General features: G+C 40.0%; 1 long non-coding RNA gene across 2 annotated transcripts in view; it reads left to right on the plus strand.

Moving 5' to 3' along the window:
• Positions 1-296: 296 nt before the first annotated feature.
• The window catches only part of LOC122787210, an 832,143-nt gene continuing 814,291 nt past the window's right edge, over positions 297-18,148 (plus strand). Inside the window, exon 1 of one of the 2 annotated variants that reach the window (XR_006362550.1) lies at positions 297-454. This is a non-coding gene — a long non-coding RNA (uncharacterized LOC122787210). The remainder of the gene's footprint in view (positions 455-18,148) is intronic. The other variant, XR_006362551.1, reaches the window with a different exon arrangement.

The following is an 18,148-nucleotide window of genomic DNA, read 5'->3' on the forward strand; positions in this document are numbered from 1 at the left end:
ATTCTTAGGTCTGATTATCACAAAGGCACGCTTGCACTGCAAAACAAACAGAAAGCATTAGCTTTAACGCTGAAAACTATATTAAAGGGCTAACACTTTATTTAGCCTTTCAAACCATTGAAACATTTTAATACAGAGTAGCATGAAGTGCACAATTTCTTTCTTTCTTTTTTTTTTTTTTTTTACAGGCGCTGAATCCAATATTAATATTTACCCACAAATACTCATAACAGCTCTTGACACCAGAATCCATACGCTGTAAATGACTGCGAAATGTCAAAAACGAATCTACATTTCCCATAATCCAAAATAACCGCACATGCTCAGTGTCAATTGTTTGTATTGGAGTTTGACATCGGGGCTTTTCTATGACCAGAATGGGATGAGAGTAGCAAACGTTTCTATTTTATGCTTTTTACCCTCACAACCTAGCAGTATTTCCAAGAAATGATAGGTACGTACATTTAGAAATGTACCAACCGAGTTGACACTTATTTATTCGGAACTGCTGTCTTGTGAAACTGCCTTATTGTACTGCAATTCACAATATAAATTGAGTTTCTGAGAGTAGCACAGCATTTTGGACCATAAAAGTGTAACTTCTGTGTCCTAACATTAAATGTTTACAATTAATTACATTTGTTTAAATGGAGGGTATAAACATTAAGTACAGTGAGCATTTCCGAATGCTGTTCTGCAAAAGAAGTTCAGTTATACTGCCTTATTCATTAGTTAATGTGTTCTCATGGAACAAATACAATACATTTAACTTAACGTTTCAATGTGCAGACGTAAGCATTAAAACCCAGCATGTTGGCAAATAAAAACATAGCCTTAGAAATTATGACGCAGAACCTCATGGTCTGTCCTCTGAACGCAGGGACACGTCAGTGTAGGTGGAGACAGTACCACTGTGATCTGGAAGAAGTAAATTCCTAGAATGGAGTTTACTCTGGCTTGTGAATTTGTTGTAAAGATTGGCATTTTTGGAGCAGTGTTATGTGCGGACTACAAATAGGTGTAAATTCATGTGCTATGATATAGCGACTGTGCTCTAATTAATGCTCTCATTCATACAGTCTCCATATAGGTTTATCGGACTCCTAATATGTTTAGTACTTTTTATAGTGACTGTGTAGTGTACAAGAGTATTTCATATTGAAGTAAAGCAATGCATATATTCACAGGGTGTACTGTCTGTGTGAGACATGATCTGTAATGCTTATTGCTGACTGGCCTAATTGTGTGGACTCTGTGTGTCTATAAAAATTATTTGTATTAATGTGGCATTTGGAGGTTATGCTCCTTATTGATAGTGGAGCCTGCCTGGTTAGTTTTAGATTTATGCAATGTGTGTTTAAAACACTTGACTCAGAATGCAGAACTTGTTATAAAGTATCCGAAAATAAAGTGTCTTGTTTGTATGCATGTTAAAAAGTTAACTTGCCAGTGTTGAAACTTTTTCTAGCTTACATTCACACCAGCCACCTTTGCTTTGAGCAAATGTGGTTTTCATTTGTCAGGACTGGCTACTAAAGAAACATGAATATTGTGAGAATACGTCACTGGATGGGGCTGGATTTTGCATCTGATCGTTTTCAGAAGTAACTAGACTGGAGCTGTGCAAAGCATTAGTATGTTTGAATGACAAATCAGCATCATTGTATTATTGGGGTCAGGTAATCCTATATAATGGTTTATTTGGGATGGCGGATGTACGAGGTAAGGAGGGGTTTTGTTTGTTGGACAAATAAGGTAACAAACAGGAAGTCATAGAATCCTTTATCCTAAAGGAGAAACCAATGAAAGTACATTAAGTAATTATTGTTTAAAGCTGACAAAGATACTGTATTTTGATCTGTTTCGAAGTAGCACATTATCACAGCACAGTTTTCCACATATAATAACTAAATAAAATCTAAATAAGCTGTAGTACATTGCATGGAGCATTGTTATGGAGTATTGGACCACCATGAATGGTTTGTATTTTCAAAAAAATCTGAAAATTGTTCAGTGGTGAATGGCCATTAACCACCATGTTGATGTTTGTCTTTTTGGCTTTTCCTGGTTAGGGGTCGCCACAGCAGAACTCCAGTCCGCTAATGATTGGCAGTAGATTTTTTATGGTGCCGATTTGCCAGCCCAACGCCCAACCTTCAGTGAAGGCACGCCCATTCACGCATGTCTTTTGGAGGCCACTCGGCCACAGGGAGGACATGCAGACTCCACACAGAAGGCACTCCAGCCATGAATCGAACAGTGAAACCTCTTGCTGTGAGGCAACAATGCTACCGCTGTACCACCACGGCTTTGGACATTAACCACCATGTAATACTTTGAATTAATTTAAGCTGGGAGCATTTTGATGTGTAAGGTCAGAGAATTTTGATGTGTAAGGTCAGAGAAAAATGCTAACTGATACTTTGAGTCCATAATATACATTGTTTCTTAAGCATTTATAGAAAACGTACACTGTGTATTTTTATCTGTTTATATGTGGGTTTTATTTTGTTAAATTGTTTTATAATTTTTTCATGAAATGTGAAGTAACATAAATGTTAACAAAACTTTATAAAATATGTCTCTGAAGCAAGGAGACTGTAATGTTCAGCTGTAGCAAAATTAAGCAAAGGTGCCATCAGTAATTATTTGGCAAATAATAGCTAGTCATCTTTCATACCAGTCTTGAATCATTTAAACTTGAATTATTAAACTTTAAGGTATTAAGAAATGTAATTATACTTATTCAATGATGAATAGGTATTAAATGTATTTGTCATTATTGGTTCATACATTTTGTTTCATTGCTTACAAGAAGACTGTTCAAAACTACAAATTTAAAACACACTTTCTAACAACTGGTGCTGTATTATACAAGGAATATAATTTAATACAATCCGGAATGTGAATCAAAGAATGCATACATGTATGCATGTGCCGAAAACTGTGTTTGAAAACAGCCCAGAGGAAGGTGTGAAAGGCTCAAAATCATTGGCATATTTTAAGCTTTACTCTTGTTACCAAAGCAATGGATGAAGGTAAAACAGTTCACACCACATTACCTTGACCTGGCCGAGCCTTTTGACACAGTCCCCTACTCAGGTGGAGTACAAAAGATGAATAATGTAGGAGCAAATACTTGCATCACCAGCTGCATTGCCAACTTGGCTCACAGGATGCAGGAGATCAAAACAGGGAAAGAGACCAGTCACCAATGGAGTCCCCCAGGGTTCGGTGCTGAGACTTTTTCTGTTTGGCATATACATCTCAAAAGTAAAAGAAATACCAAAGGGCTTTGGCCAGCTAAGTTTTAGATGACTGCAAGCCAGGAGCAGTTATTGAATCCCAAAATGACTTAACCATCATGCAGGAAGATTTGTCCCAAATAATAACTGGTGTCAAAAGCATGGCAATGCCCTTTGAGAACTGACCCAGTTGTTTGGCATTTGGGAACTTGTGTGTACAGTGACCTAACTTTTGACCAACATGTGCCCAGAGTCATAAGAAAGTCTTCCTATATTGCACAGCTTATAAACAAATTGTGACTAGATCTAGAGATTTTGTCCCCTTTTACAAAGCTCTCATTAGGTCAATCATTTTGTATAATGACCACTTTGGTATGTATATGTCCAGCCCCATGCAACAATTGGAATACCTTCAGAGCTACCTTACTAAAAGGATACATGCCCTAAAGAATAGGTCTTGCATGGACTACCTCAAAGATTTATTACTATACTCAGTATCCTACAGAGTGCTTAGAGGTGACATGTCTGGCATACAAGGCATCCTCTGACCTAATACAAATGGACCTACTCAACATCAGCAAGTCAAATGGGATCAGGAAGACTCAGTCCAGGTATCTAAACTGAATGTTGTGGGGAGATGGATATATATCACAGAGGCTACCACTGTTCCAGAACAGACAATCTATAAAAATAAAACAAAGCTCATCCATCCATATTCAAATGCAACTTGGATCTAAGGATGGGTAATAGAAAATGTACTCCAGGATTGCCCCTCATGCCACTAATGGATAGAGGCAGTTCATAAATGCTGCATCCCTTACATGGGTCCCCTCAAATTATCTATGGTATGATCACAGTTATTCTCATGAGGGCTAATATACAATTATCAGCCATGGGATAGGTAAGACCAATCAGAAAATGTTAACTCAAGCACCAAAAGTGATTTGGCTAAGCTTAAACTGTCCTCCAAGTGAACCTATGTTATGGTAGTAAATAGTTATAAAGAAATTGCCCTTTTTAGATCGCTGAGTGCCCCTCTCACCCTCTGCCCCCCCCCCCAGTCTTCAACAGCTTCCAGCGCCTATGTGGACGACTTGTCCAGACTGAAACTGATCACCAACCTCTGGTTACTATTTTGAGAAAACCAATGCACACAGCTCTATCCAGATTGCAACGCATGATGTTAAGGCTGCAAAAGTACGCTTTCCATATGATTTACACAAAAGGCAAACTTCTTTATCTCGCTGATACTTTATTCAGATCGACCAGACAAACCAATGACCAGCATGACAATGAATACGTTGATTTTGAAGTTATGGAAGTGAGAAATTTTTCTTCCACACGTCTTGATGAGCTTAGAAATCACACAGATTCTGATCTATTTCTCCAGAAGCTGAACCATTTTATCAGTCGCACATGGCCAGCAAAACAATCTTGTTTACCACTAGATGTGCAGCAATATTTTCCTTATTCAGACAAGATTCTGATGGAAGATGGTATCATCATGAAAGGTCCAAAAGTGGTAATTCCAAAATCTTTGCAACAACAGAATATTAAAATCTTGCATTGAGGTCATACAAGAACTGATTCTACCAAAAGAAGGGTGAGAGGACTAGTATTTTGGCCTTCCATGCCAAAATATATTGAGAAAGAAACCTCAGCTTGTTCAATTTGTAATAGTACTAAACCGCACCAACAAAAAGAACCACTTCAGCTGAACCAGATTCCTGAACTACCTTGGTCGACAATATCCTCAGATATTTTCAACTGGAATGGTCAGCATTATTTGGTATTAGCAGACTATTATTCAGTTTGGTTCGAGATTGACTTACTTCCTAACCTAACATCCAGTATTGTTGTTATGAAATTTAATAGACATTTTTCTGTCCATGGTAGTCCTCACAGAGTCATTTCTGACAATGGTGCACAGTTTACAAGTCAGCAGTTCAAAAGATTTGCTGAGACATGGGACTTTGTGGATACTCAAGACTACTAGTAATATGAACAATCTAATGGCTTGGCTGAACATGCGGTTCAAAGTGAGAAACAGTTGTTGACGAAATCCAAAAGAGACAAAACTTGATATCCTTCTCAATTTGCTTAACTTCAGAAACATTCCTCGAGACAATTTACTTGGTTCACTTGCTCAGAGATTGATGTCGAGACAAACCAGAACTACACTAACAATCAGTAAGAATTTGTCAGTTCCAAGTGCTAAAAACATAAAAGCAGTAAAAGCTCAACTCATGAAAAAGTATTTGTCACAGAAATTCCATTATGACAAAACCAGCAAACCTCTCAAACCATTAAAAGGAGAGAGAGTGAGGAAGCAGAGAGCAAAAGGTTTTGATTGAGTAGGACTTGTGAAACATTTATATGTGGAACTGAGATTGTACATCGAGCCACAAGGAATAGAATTTAAGTGGAACTGGAAACATTTATAGCTGGTGTCTGGGCCAGTGATACAGCATCTTGTCTATAACTGAGACTCTAATTCTCAGGGTATGCTATTGAATGTTCCTGTTCCAGAGAACAATTAATCTTCTGTTCTTGTTCCTGAAAGTGTCCCTGAAGTTCCTATTGAAAAGCATTCCCAGTAACTGTCCCTTTTGCTAAACCTAGTACTGATTATTATATAATGAGGTCAGGTTGTATCTTAAGACCTAATCCTAGATACACGGCAACCTGGACATGATTGTTATTGTTTGTGTTTATATACTTTTTATGTGTATCTGATTGTCATTTTTCATTTGCATGACAAACTTATCAACGAGGGAAGATGTAGATTATATTGTGTTTGTTGTACCTTTAAAACCACTGTAGTTCATGGGCACATGCAAACAGAGTGCCATTTTGTGTAAACAGCCAGAGTGAAAGATGTATGTGTATAGCAGTCAGTCAGTTAGCTAGTTTGTTTAAGTTTTATGTTCCAGTCATCCATCCTGATGTGTTTGTGTGTAATAAACATCTTAAATAAGCACCCAAGCCTCATCTTCTTATTTGAATACACAAGACAAGCAATAGGGAAGACATGCAGACTCTGCACAGAAGGCACCCCAGCTGAGAATCAAACCAGAGACCCTCTTGCTGTGAGTTGACAACACTAACCACTGTGACACCCAGCTATAACTAGTAATCTGCTGGACGCATGTGGTCCACATGGAATGAATGATCACCTCTCCATTAAACCTGCACTTAAACTTTTATCCAACAACCCAAAATTTATTAATTAACACCTAAAAAATAATATTGAAATTGATTTAATGGGTACGTCAAGGTATATTTTTAGAATCAAAAATATACAAAAAATATATAAAAAATACAAAGATTGTTGTTTTTGGAATAACATGAACTACTTGTCTTGTTATGTATTAACATCATACAACTTTGTCCTTTGTACAATATTATTTAAACTAGTTATTGGTTTATACAATACAAACACATTTAGTTATTAGTAAGACGCACATTATTGGTTTGTGGATACTATAGGATGACATCTGGTGTATGTCTTCTATATACATACATGTGTTTTTTATATAACTTCATATAATCTAGTTATTAATACATACATATTCTTCAATATTTTTATTTTTATTTTGTTGTTAGGGTCATCACTGCAATATTATTATAACTAGATTGGTTATATATGTACTTATTTATGTATTATGTACATTTTTATTCATGAATTTACATATAGATATTTTTTAACAATGCTTTATTTTATATTTAGTAGGCACAACAATATTCATTGCATTTATCCATTCAATATACATAGTGAAATGTATTATTTTACATATATTTATGTTTGTATTACTTGAGTGCATAGTTAAATACTATCATGTTTCATCAATTAACTCATTTATTTACTAATTAGATTTGTATTTAAGGGCAGTTTAACTTTGGAAATGGTGGATTCTGATGAAGTCTTATAGATGAAAGCGCGCTCAATCCTACTGTGCTGTTTGTTGTTCCAATAAATTTGCTTTTATAACTCGAGGAATATATTTTTGTGTGTTACGATACATACAGAGGAGGAGACCCTTTATGGTATATGCTAGCGGAGGTGTATATGCTGTCGATAATTGATAAACTACACTTATGTAAAAGTAATGTGTTACTTTAGTTAGTAACTAGTAACAGCAATATATTGCTTTTTTAGAAAAGTAATAGGTTGTTGTGTCTTTCGGCTTTTCCTGGTTAGGGGTCGCCACAGCGGAACTCCGGTTCGCTAATGATTGGCAGTAGATTTTTACGTGCCGAGTTGCCAGCTCTGACGCACAACCTTCAATGAAGGTACACCCATTCACGCATGTCTCCATACAGAAGACGTTCTAGCTGAGAATCGAATAGGTCAACGTCTTACTGTGAGGCGACAATGCTATCGCAGCACCACCAGTAATAGTAATATATTGCTTTCACTGAAAAATAACTAGTAATAGTAACTTATTACTTTTATGAGCAACTAGCACAACACTGGTCATGGACACAGGGACAAAAATTAGGTTTCTTTGAAGAGAAGCTTGGCTCGCTTTGTGTAAATCACTGTAGTGCTTTGCAGTCTGGAAGGATCTTGGAGTATAGCCAGTCCGCCTTCACAGTGGGAGTAGCCCATCTGGGAGGATCTCAGAGTACTGACACTCCATGTTGAAAAGAGTTAGTTGAGATAGTCTGGGTATCTTTTAAGGTTGCCTCGACAGATCTCTCATGGAAGGTGTGTTTGATTTACTTCAGTAGGAAGAAGCCATTGGGTAGACCCTTAGACACAGAGGGATCATGTTCTAAATTTGCCTGTGAAGAACTAGAAGTTTCTACAGGATGAGTTAGAAGCCTTTACTGGAGATTAGGTAGTGTTGCTTACCATGTTTAGCTTCTTGCTATTATAACACTTACCAGGGCAAATGCCTTAAAAAATGAATTACTAGATGGAATTTGCTGTTTAATCCATTTTATTTTAAAATATAGGTTTACAACATTCTTTAAATTGTTGAGATTCACAATAATAAAGATGAAATAATCAGCTTATTTGTCTTTTAACCTTTCATTTCATTTTGCTTTTTATAGCTACTTGACATATAGAAACATCTATATATGGTCCAGTAAAATCATCATCTATTACTTTTGCACCTTCACTTTGTAAAATGTCAAAAAATAACTTATTTTTTGTGTCTTTTTCCATGTGTTACTTAATAATATTCTTATGAATCAGTTCCCAGACTTAATATTTCCATTCTTCTATTCATCTTCATGTTTCTGTTCCTTTCTTTAAACCCCATATTTTGTTCTTTTCTGTCAAGTCTTTCATTCTGTTCATTTAAATCAGTTTGGCCAGAAATGTTCCTCTGATTAAATCTAGTACACTTTTTATTTTGTCCAAGGCAGGCTCTTCTTTCCTCCAAAAATAACAAAAGTTCGATTGTTCATTATATGTGATCTTACATATTTCTGGTAACATTTGGTAAGTTCAATAACCTTCCTTTGCCTGTTTGAAGATAGACGTCTTCCCATCCTCAACGCAGGCCATAAACATAACTCATCTCTGTTTTTGCTAAATTTTGGGTAATTCACAAAATGTCTGTAAAGCATTCATATTGCCTTGTATCATCATATAATTTCTTAGCAGTAAATTTATTTTCATTGTTCTTTTCAGGAAGCAGTGTGCAAAAGCAGTTGCAGTTGCCATGGTACATTCTTAGGGAGGACACATTGTAGAGCTTGAATATGGAGGTAATGTTCCCAGTGAAGTCTTTTTGAGACCACACCTCAAGTATTTCATGCAGATTTGAAGTCTATACAAAAGAGAAAATGTTAGATTACCAAGTAACTCTTAAGTTCATTATGAGGCTGAAAAATTAGGAAAAGGGATAAACAACATATTTTCCCTGGAACCCAGGAAACATGAGGGCATGATGCTTTGCCAGAGATGGCGTGCACCTGTTGCCCTTGGGATTACAAATAGTGGCTAAGGTACTTGCCACCGCTATAGTGCCTTTTTTATGCAAGGTTAAAATGACAAATTCACCACCTTAACAGGTACAAGCAAGCAAAATCTGAGGGTAATGCTACTCAATGCTAGAAGTCTAAACCTCAAAATGCATTCACTCGAGGCACTCCTTAAAATGGAGAACATCGACATCTGTGCAGTGACACAGACCTGGTTCCAGAGAGCACCCCTGCATTACCAGGCTATAATTCATACCACACCTTTTGGCCACCTAACCTGGACTGAAACACTAAAGGTGGAGGCATGTCCATATTCATTAAGGATATCCACACCTCCAGGCTAGTTGCTTAGCATAATGGATCCGAGATTATCCATGTGCAACTAACTCTGGGCAAAACCACAATCCAAATTGTAACTTGCTACAGATCCCCCACCATGCTCCAGGATTCCCACTCCTCATTTCTTGATACACTGGACAATATTAGGGTACAACCCAACACCCTAATAATGAGTGATTTTTAACTACTCCACTATTAACTGGGAAAACTACTCATGTACCAACTTTTTTGCTCAACGTTTTCTGGAATTCATAAATTCCAATGCCTTGGATCAACTTATCCACACCTCTACCAGGGGCAGCAATATCCTAAACCTGGTCGCTACCAACATGGGCGACCAGTGTTCCACACCAGAGGTCAATTGCTCATTGGTCAGATCTGACCACAAGCTAATCACCCTAGGCTTTCACATCCCATCCCCACCCCCCCTTTAGGGAAACCACCATAATCAAATTCTCCAACGCCAACTTCACGCTTCTTAAGACAGAAGTGGCAAACTTCATGACACCCATGCAGATGGACAATAGAGGTATGACTGCTGAATCCTACACAAATGCACTTTATAAGCACTTACACAAGTACATGGATCATGCTATCCCTAACAGAACCAAGATGCTATCCTCCAAAAAAAGGAAGCCAATCTGGTGGTCCCCCTGTCATAAGCAAACTCTACAACAGAACAAAGAAACTATTGCAAAAAAAAGTAAAATCCCATGATTGGAGGAACTCCTTGGCCAGCCTCAGTAAAAAGCTGAGGTCCCTCATAAAATCCTCCAAAGCTAGTTGCAAAAACAAAATTGTCACTGATTCTAAAGACAACCACAAAGCATTCTATAGCTATGTCTAGAATCTCAATGGCAACACTCAGATCTGCTCTGTCTTACAGCACAATGGCACTAAATATACAGAACCAATGATATTGCCAACATCCTGGCAGATAGGTTCAGTGCTAACTTTACCCCCCCTTCGCACCCCCTGGAGGGCCCATCCCTATACAAGAAGAATGCAAAGTTCCTGTAATCACGGCTGAACAGGTAAAAACCACACTCTCCAAAGCCAAGAACACAGCATCCAAGGGATCTGACAACATCCCAGGCTGCGTTCTACACGAACTGCAGAATGAACTGGCACCCCACCTAATCACCATGTTGAATCATCACCTCACCTCAGACTTTGTGCCCACTGAATGGTGCACAGTGACTGTTATCCCACTCCACAAAGGTGGAGCAACCATGGACCCTAGGAACTACCACCCCATTAGCTTAACGAGCCTGGTCTGCAAGGCCATGGAGCATATCATCATGGATCTTATACACAAAGACACTGGTAATCTCCAAACTCTGGACCCCACCCAGTTCAGGTTGGTAAAAGGCAGATAATGTCTCCTAAACCTGATAGACTTCTTTGAAGTAGTCACCAAAGCCGAGAGTAAGGTGGTTCACACAGCCTATCTAGATCTCGCCAAGGCTTTTGACACCATCCTCCACTCTGGAATTATAGATAAACTCACTAAACTAGGTATAAATCCCTATGTCACAAGATGGGTTGCCAACTGACTCACTGACAGAACCCACACTGTGAAAGTAGCAGACTGCAAAATCCGACTTCAGACCAGTGGCAAGTGGAGTATTACAGGGTTCAGTCCTGGGTCCTCTCCTGTTTGGTATCTACTTTTCTGAAGTACAGGCTAACACAGAGGGTCTTTGGCTAATGAAATTTGCAGATGACTGCAAACTAGGAGCCATAATCAAAATTTCTAATGATGTGGACATCCTACAAAAGGGCCTCACTGAGACAGATGCCTGGTGTCAAAGCTATGGTCTCAAGCTCATTGCCAAAAAGTGCATTGTCATCCCCTTTGGTAAAAACTCTGTGCCCATATGCTACCACATGGGTGGTAGTCTACTTAACACCAAAAGTGTGATAAGAGACCTTGGGACACAGGTGTAAAGTAGTCTCTCCTTTGATAATCGCATTGCCGCAGTAGTCAGGAAATCCTTCTACATGGCTTGCCTCATCACAAAAGGTTTCTCATCCAGGAAAAAAGAGGTCATTGTTCCCCTCTACTCATCACTCATTAGACCCATTATAGAGTACAATGCCCCTTTTGGTGTGTGCCTCACAAGACATCTACAACAACTGGAAAGGCCGCAGAAATACCTCACAAAGAGGATTACTGGCCACAAACAGATGCCCTACGCAGATCATCTCAAAAAACTCCAACTTTACTCCGTTGCATATCACCTACACAGAGGTGATCTCTGCCTAACATACAAAGCTATGTCAAACCCAGAGCTGTTGGACATGCTCCAACTTAAAGAAATCCCAATCCCTCTGAGCTACATGCTCCAGGGACCTAAACCTTGTCACTACAATAAACATAACATGCTGGAGGGATAGATTCCTGTCCCAGAGACTTCCCACACTCTGGAACAAACTACCTATCTATATCAAACAAAGCTTCTCATTAGCACTCTTCAAGAAAAATCTTGATGATTGGAAGGGAAATAGGAAATTCACCCCAGGGATCACCTCTGTGGCTCTGCTTGACAGGGGCACAGGAAAATAATTTTCTTGGGTGGCGAAATCCAGGGTACCTTTTTGGCTAGGCTTATATAGGCCCTAGGGCCAGTAGCCTAGTTACCTACCTATGAACCTATGATGTTGACTCACGTGACAATGTTGGGTAGATGTGAAAGGATAAATCTGAGCAGTAAGGATAGCATTTTGAGGAGAGGTTACTGATAAAAGATGAAAGACACCAAGATGGTGGTGGATGAATGGAATGGAGTATCAAAAAAGGTGGTGGACAAAGAAATTGCAAATGTACTGTACTACTGATGGAAAAGGAGCAAAGAGGAAAGGGTGAAGAAATAGCTGTAAAAGATTTCAGAATAGTTATTCAGCAGAATATCACAGACAAAGGAAAAGAGGGTATACTATTGACTGTGAAAGAGACTCCAATAATGATAAGGAAAGAGAAGAAAGACAACAATGGAAGTTTTGTGGTAAAATAGGGTTATTGGCAGGAATGAAGGATTATATTGGTTTGTATTTATTTTCTACCTAAAACCATTATTAAGGAACTTAAGAGATTTATTGTAGAGGTAATTAGCTTTCAGCAATAAATATTATTCATGGGTGGGGAATTAAACATGATATGCAATAGTGAAGATGTAACCTGGGGTGGGGGATGCTAAAAGGGGAAAATATAACAAAGAAGGGAAGATTTCTGAAGCAATGTATGAAAATATTTGAAATGGTAGATGTGAAATTGCTAACATGAACCCAGACAGAATTTACATCTCATTCCCCAAGATACATTTGTTAGGCTGGACATTATTTCTATTTCAGTAGAGCATAGATATTTAATTGAATGCTTTGAAACACATCCATTAACATATTCGGACCATACAGCATTAAAGACTAAGATAAAGATACAGAGTAATTGGGTGAAAATGAGAAACAGGTGCTTTCCTACTCACCTGTAAAAAAGAGAGGAATTTAAGGACTGGGTAGTGGAAACAAGTTGTTAGGGAAGATACACATCTCTTCACAAAGGAGAGCTGAGGAGTGTAGAAAACAAAAATGGAATTTAAAAATATGGTAAAAAACAAAAAGCGAGAGAGAGAGTTGGCAAAGAAGTTAAAGAACTTATTTAAAAGGATTATCAAAAGAAATGATTGCAGATTAAGGGGGATCTCACAGAACAAGTGGAGAAGCAATTTAGTGCTGAAGTTAAAACAAGGGAAAAGTTGGATAATATGCATGGGTTTAGAAATGCTGATGTTAAGCAAGTATGCCTTAATAAGAACCCCAGAGCATGAAAGCTATGCAGTGATTCACACAACAGAAAGGTCCCACAATTAGGGAGTCTATGGCTAGAAGAATCACCGGACACTCTACTGAGATATTAAAGATATTTTGCAAATTCTGTTAAAATCTGTTTGAGCAGAAGAATGGGAAAACCAAAAAATACCACAAATGGAAATATTTATGGAAAACTTGTAACTATATCAAGCCTCGAGGAAGATGATGCTCAAGAATTATTTGCTAAGATGGCAGTGGAAGAGATAAAGACAGTGATGCATAATCAATCAACAAGGAAGTCTCCAGAAACAAATGGTATTCCTGTGAAAGTTTGGAAGTTAGGAGGGAGGAAACTGAAAGGTTTGGAAGATTTTATTTAACAATATTTTAAAAAGAGGGGCAGTGCCAGCATCTTGGAAGAAAGCTGTGGTGGCTGTATTACCCAAAAAAAGCAAAGGCTCTTTAAATCAAACTTCATATGGACCACATTAGGTTCATAGGTTCATAAGTAAGTACTAGGCTATCTGCACGAGGGCATCTATAAGCCTGGCCAGAATGTGTTGGTTTTTGCCACCCCCCTAGATTAGTTTCCTGTGCACTGGTCCAGCAGAGCCATTAGTTCCTTGTGCCTCTGTCCAGCAGAGCCGCTGCAGTGATCCCCGAGGTAAATTTTCTGTTTCCCATCCACTCGCCAAGGTTTCTCTTGAAGAGTGTTAGTGAGGGGCTCTGCCTAATGTAGATTGGAAGCATGTTCCAAAGCATGGGGAGTCTCTGGGACAGGAATCTATCCCTCCAGCATGTCCTATTTATCATTGTGGTGAGGTTTAGATCCCTAGAGCATGTGGCTCTTGGGGATTTGTTTTTTTTTTTAGGTGGAGCATGTCCATCAATTCTGGGTTGGACATGGCCTTGTATGTTAGGCACAGATCACCTCTGAGTAAGCGGTATGCAACCAAGTACAGCAGGAGTTTCTTCAGTCGGGCTGCATAGGGCACATGTTTGAGGCCAGTAATCCTCTTGGTGAGGTACTTCTGTAGTCTTCCCAGTTGTTGCAGGTGTCTTGTAAGGTACATCCCAAATGGGGTGTTGTACTCTATGATGGGTCTGATGATTGATGAGTAGAGGGGCACAATAACCTCTTTTGTTCTAGATGTGAACCCTTTTGTGATTAGGTGGGCCACATAGAAGGATTTTCTAACCACCTTGGCAATATGATTATCAAAGGAGAGATTACTATCTACTTGAGTCCCCAGATCCCTTATTACATTTTCTGCATTTAGGGGACTACCACATATGTGGTAGTTTGTGGGTACTTTGTTTTTTCCAGAGGGGATGACTATGCACTTTTTGGCATTTAGCTTGAGGCCATGATTTTGACACCAGGTATCCATCTCAGTGAGACCCTTCTGGAGGATGTCTGTATCAGCTGGAGAGTCAATTATGGCCCCTAGTTTGCAGTCGTCTGCGAACTTGGTCAGCCATAGTCCTCCTGTGCTTGCCTGTACCTCTTTGAAGTATATACCGAACAGGAGGGGTCCCAGGACTGAGCCATGGGGGACGCCACTTGTAACTGGTTTAGAGTCAGACCTAGAGCCTGCAACTCTCACCATGTGGGTTCTATCCATGAGCCAATTGGCAACCCATCTCGTGACATAGGGGTTTATGTTCAGGCTGGTGAGCTTGTCTATAATACCAGAATGGGGAATGGTGTCAAAAGCCTTTGCGAGGTCTAGGTAGGCTGTGTGGACCTCCTTTCCCTCATCTAAAGCCTTGGTAACTGTCTCAAAGAAGTCCACCAGGTTTAGGAGGCATGATCTGCCCATAACAAAGCCAAACTGGGTAGGGTCCAATGTTTGAAGGTTCCCAATGTCTCTGTTAATGAATTCCATGATGATGCACTCCATAGCCTTGCAGACCAGACTAGTCAGGCTTATAGGGCAATAGTTCCTGGGGTCCATTGTGGCTCCGCCTTTATGGAGTGGGATAACTGTTGCTGTGCGCCACTCTATATTTATGTAACCTGTAAAGAGGCTGAGTTTGAACAGTGTGTTTAGGTGAGGGGTTAGTTCATTTTGGAGCTCATGTAAGACACAGCCTGGGACACCATCTGGTCCCATTGAAGCTGTATTTTTGGCTTTGGATATGGCTGCTTTAACCTGTGTATCAGTGATTGTCAGGGCACTGCATTCTTCTAGTATGGTTATGGGCCCTTTAGGTGTTGAGAGGGGGGGGGGGTGAAGTTTGCACTAAACCTGCCTGCCAGAATGTTGGCAATATCAGTAGGTTCAGTGTATTTTGTGCCATTCTGCACTAACTTAGAGCAGATCTGAGAGTTTCCAGTTAGGTTCTTGATATAGCTAAAGAAAGCGTTGTGGTTATCTTTGGAGTCCTTGGCAATTTTTCTTTCGAAGATGGCTTGGATGATATTATGAGGGATCATAGTTTCTTGCTGATACTAATCAGGGATGACTTTCCTTCTTGGAATTTTACTCTTTTCTGTACTAGTTTCCTCCTTCTATTGTATAGCTTGTTTATGGCAGGGATCCACCAGACTGGTTTCCTTTTCTTGGAGGAGTGAGTCTTGGTTTTGCTTGGGATAGCATGATCCATGCATTCTTGCAGGTGCTCATAGAGTGCCTTTGATAAGGGATTCAGCAGCTTGTACAGCATTGTCCTTTAGCATGAGGGCTGTGAACCTTTCCACTTTGGTCTCAAGTAACTTGAAGTTTGCTTTTGAAAAGTTTTTCACAGTGGTTTCCTTGATTGGGAGTGAGGGCGGAATGTGGATATCCAGAGTGATTAGTCTATAGTATGATCTAAACAGCGAGGGTTTGACCTCTGGTGTAGAACACCGGTTGCCAGTGTTGGTGATGACCAGGTCCAATATGTTGTCACCTCTGGTGGGGGTGTTGACCAGTTGATCCAGGGTGTTCAAGTTTATAAATTCTAGGAAGCGTTGGGCAAGGGAGTTAGTACTTCAGTAGCTCTCTCCAAAGGCAGATGTCCTGTCTGGTGGACCCCAGCCATAAACAAACTATACAATAGAATGAGGAAGCTACTACATGATAGTGCAAAATCCCAAAAAGGGCAGGCATCTCTGATCAGTATTAGCAAAAAACTAAGGGCATTCATAAAATCGTCTAAGGCCAGCTTCGAGAGAAAAATTGCACAGGACACTAAGGATAATCACAAGGCTTTCTTTAGTTATGTTAGGAACCTGGGTGGGAATTCCCAGATATGCTCAGAATTAGTCCAAAATTACAAAAAATACACCGAACCCACAGACATTGCCAACATCCTAGCTGACAGGTTCAGCGCAAACTTCTCCCCCCCCCCACCAAAAGGGCAAATATCTATCCCAGTAGAGTGCTGCCCCCCTGACATCTCGGATGCTCAGGTAAGAGCCGCCCTCTCCAAAGCAAAAAACACAGCATCAATGGGACCAGACAGTGTCCCGGGCTGCGTCCTACATGAACTCCAAGAAGAGCTAAACCCAAACATAAAACTACTGTTCAATCTCAGCCTTACCACAGGATATGTACCCAAAGAGTGGCATACAGCAGCAGTGGTCCCTCTCCACAAAGGTGGTGCCTCAACGGACCCTGGAAACTATCGCCCCATAAGCCTGACTAGCTTGGTCTGCAAAGCTATGGAAAGGATCATCATGGTCCTCATAAATAAAGATATTGGGGACATACAGACACTGGATCCTACTCAGTTTGGCTTTGTTAAGGGCAGATCCTGCCTCTTAAACCTGGTCAACTTCTTTGAAACAGTCACCAAGGCCATTGACGAAGGGAAGGTGGTCCACACAGCCTACCAGGACCTCACAAAAGCCTTCGATACAATACCCCACTCGGGCATTATAGATAAGCTCACCAGCTTAAATATAAACCCCTATGTCACTAGATGGGTTGCAAACTGGCTCAAGGACAGAACCCACATGGTTAGAATTGCTGGAGCCATGTCAGACTCCAAACCAGTTACAAGTGGCATCCCACAAGGCTCAGTCCTGGGACCTCTGTTCGGTATATATTTCTCGGAGGTACAGGCCAACACAGAAGGACTGTGGCTGACCAAGTTCGCAGATGACTGCAAACTGGGCACTATAATCGACTCTCCAGCCGACACAAGCATCCTCCAAAAGGGCCTCATAGAAACAGACAACTGGTGCCAGAGCCATGGCCTCAAGCTAAACACCAAAAAGTCTATAGTCATTCCCTTTGGCAAAAACAAAGTGCCCACAAATTACCACATAGGTGGTAATCCATTAAGTACAGAAGAAGTAATTAGGGACCTGGGGACCCAAGTTGATAGCAATCTCTCATTTGACAACCACGTGGCCAAAGTGGTTAGAAAAACATTTTATATAGCCCACCTAATCATGAAGGGATTCACATCAAGATTAGGGGAGGTCATCCTGACTATTTACTCATCCCTCATCAGGCCCATAATCGAGTACAATGCCCCTTTTGGGATGTACCTTACCAAGCACCTGCATCAACTGAAAAGATCCCAAAAGTACCTCACCAAGAGGATCAAAGGGCTCAAAGAGATGCCATAAGCTGCCCGGTTAAAGAAACTCCAGCTCTACAGAGTGGCATACCGCCTGCTCAGAGGCGGGCTGTGCCTGACATATAAAGCCATGTCCAACCTGAATTAAGGGACATACTGCACCTCAAAAAATCCAAATCCCATCGATCTACACACTCGAGAGACTTGAATCTCAGCACTGAAATAAATAGGACATGCTGGAGGGACAGATTCATAACCCAGAGGCTCCCTTCACTCTGGAATAAAATCCCAGTCCAGGT

Source organism: Protopterus annectens, chromosome 13.part0, assembly GCF_019279795.1.
Source record: "Protopterus annectens isolate FY-2018-M chromosome 13.part0, PAN1.0, whole genome shotgun sequence".
Classification (NCBI taxonomy): Eukaryota; Metazoa; Chordata; order Ceratodontiformes; family Protopteridae; genus Protopterus; species Protopterus annectens.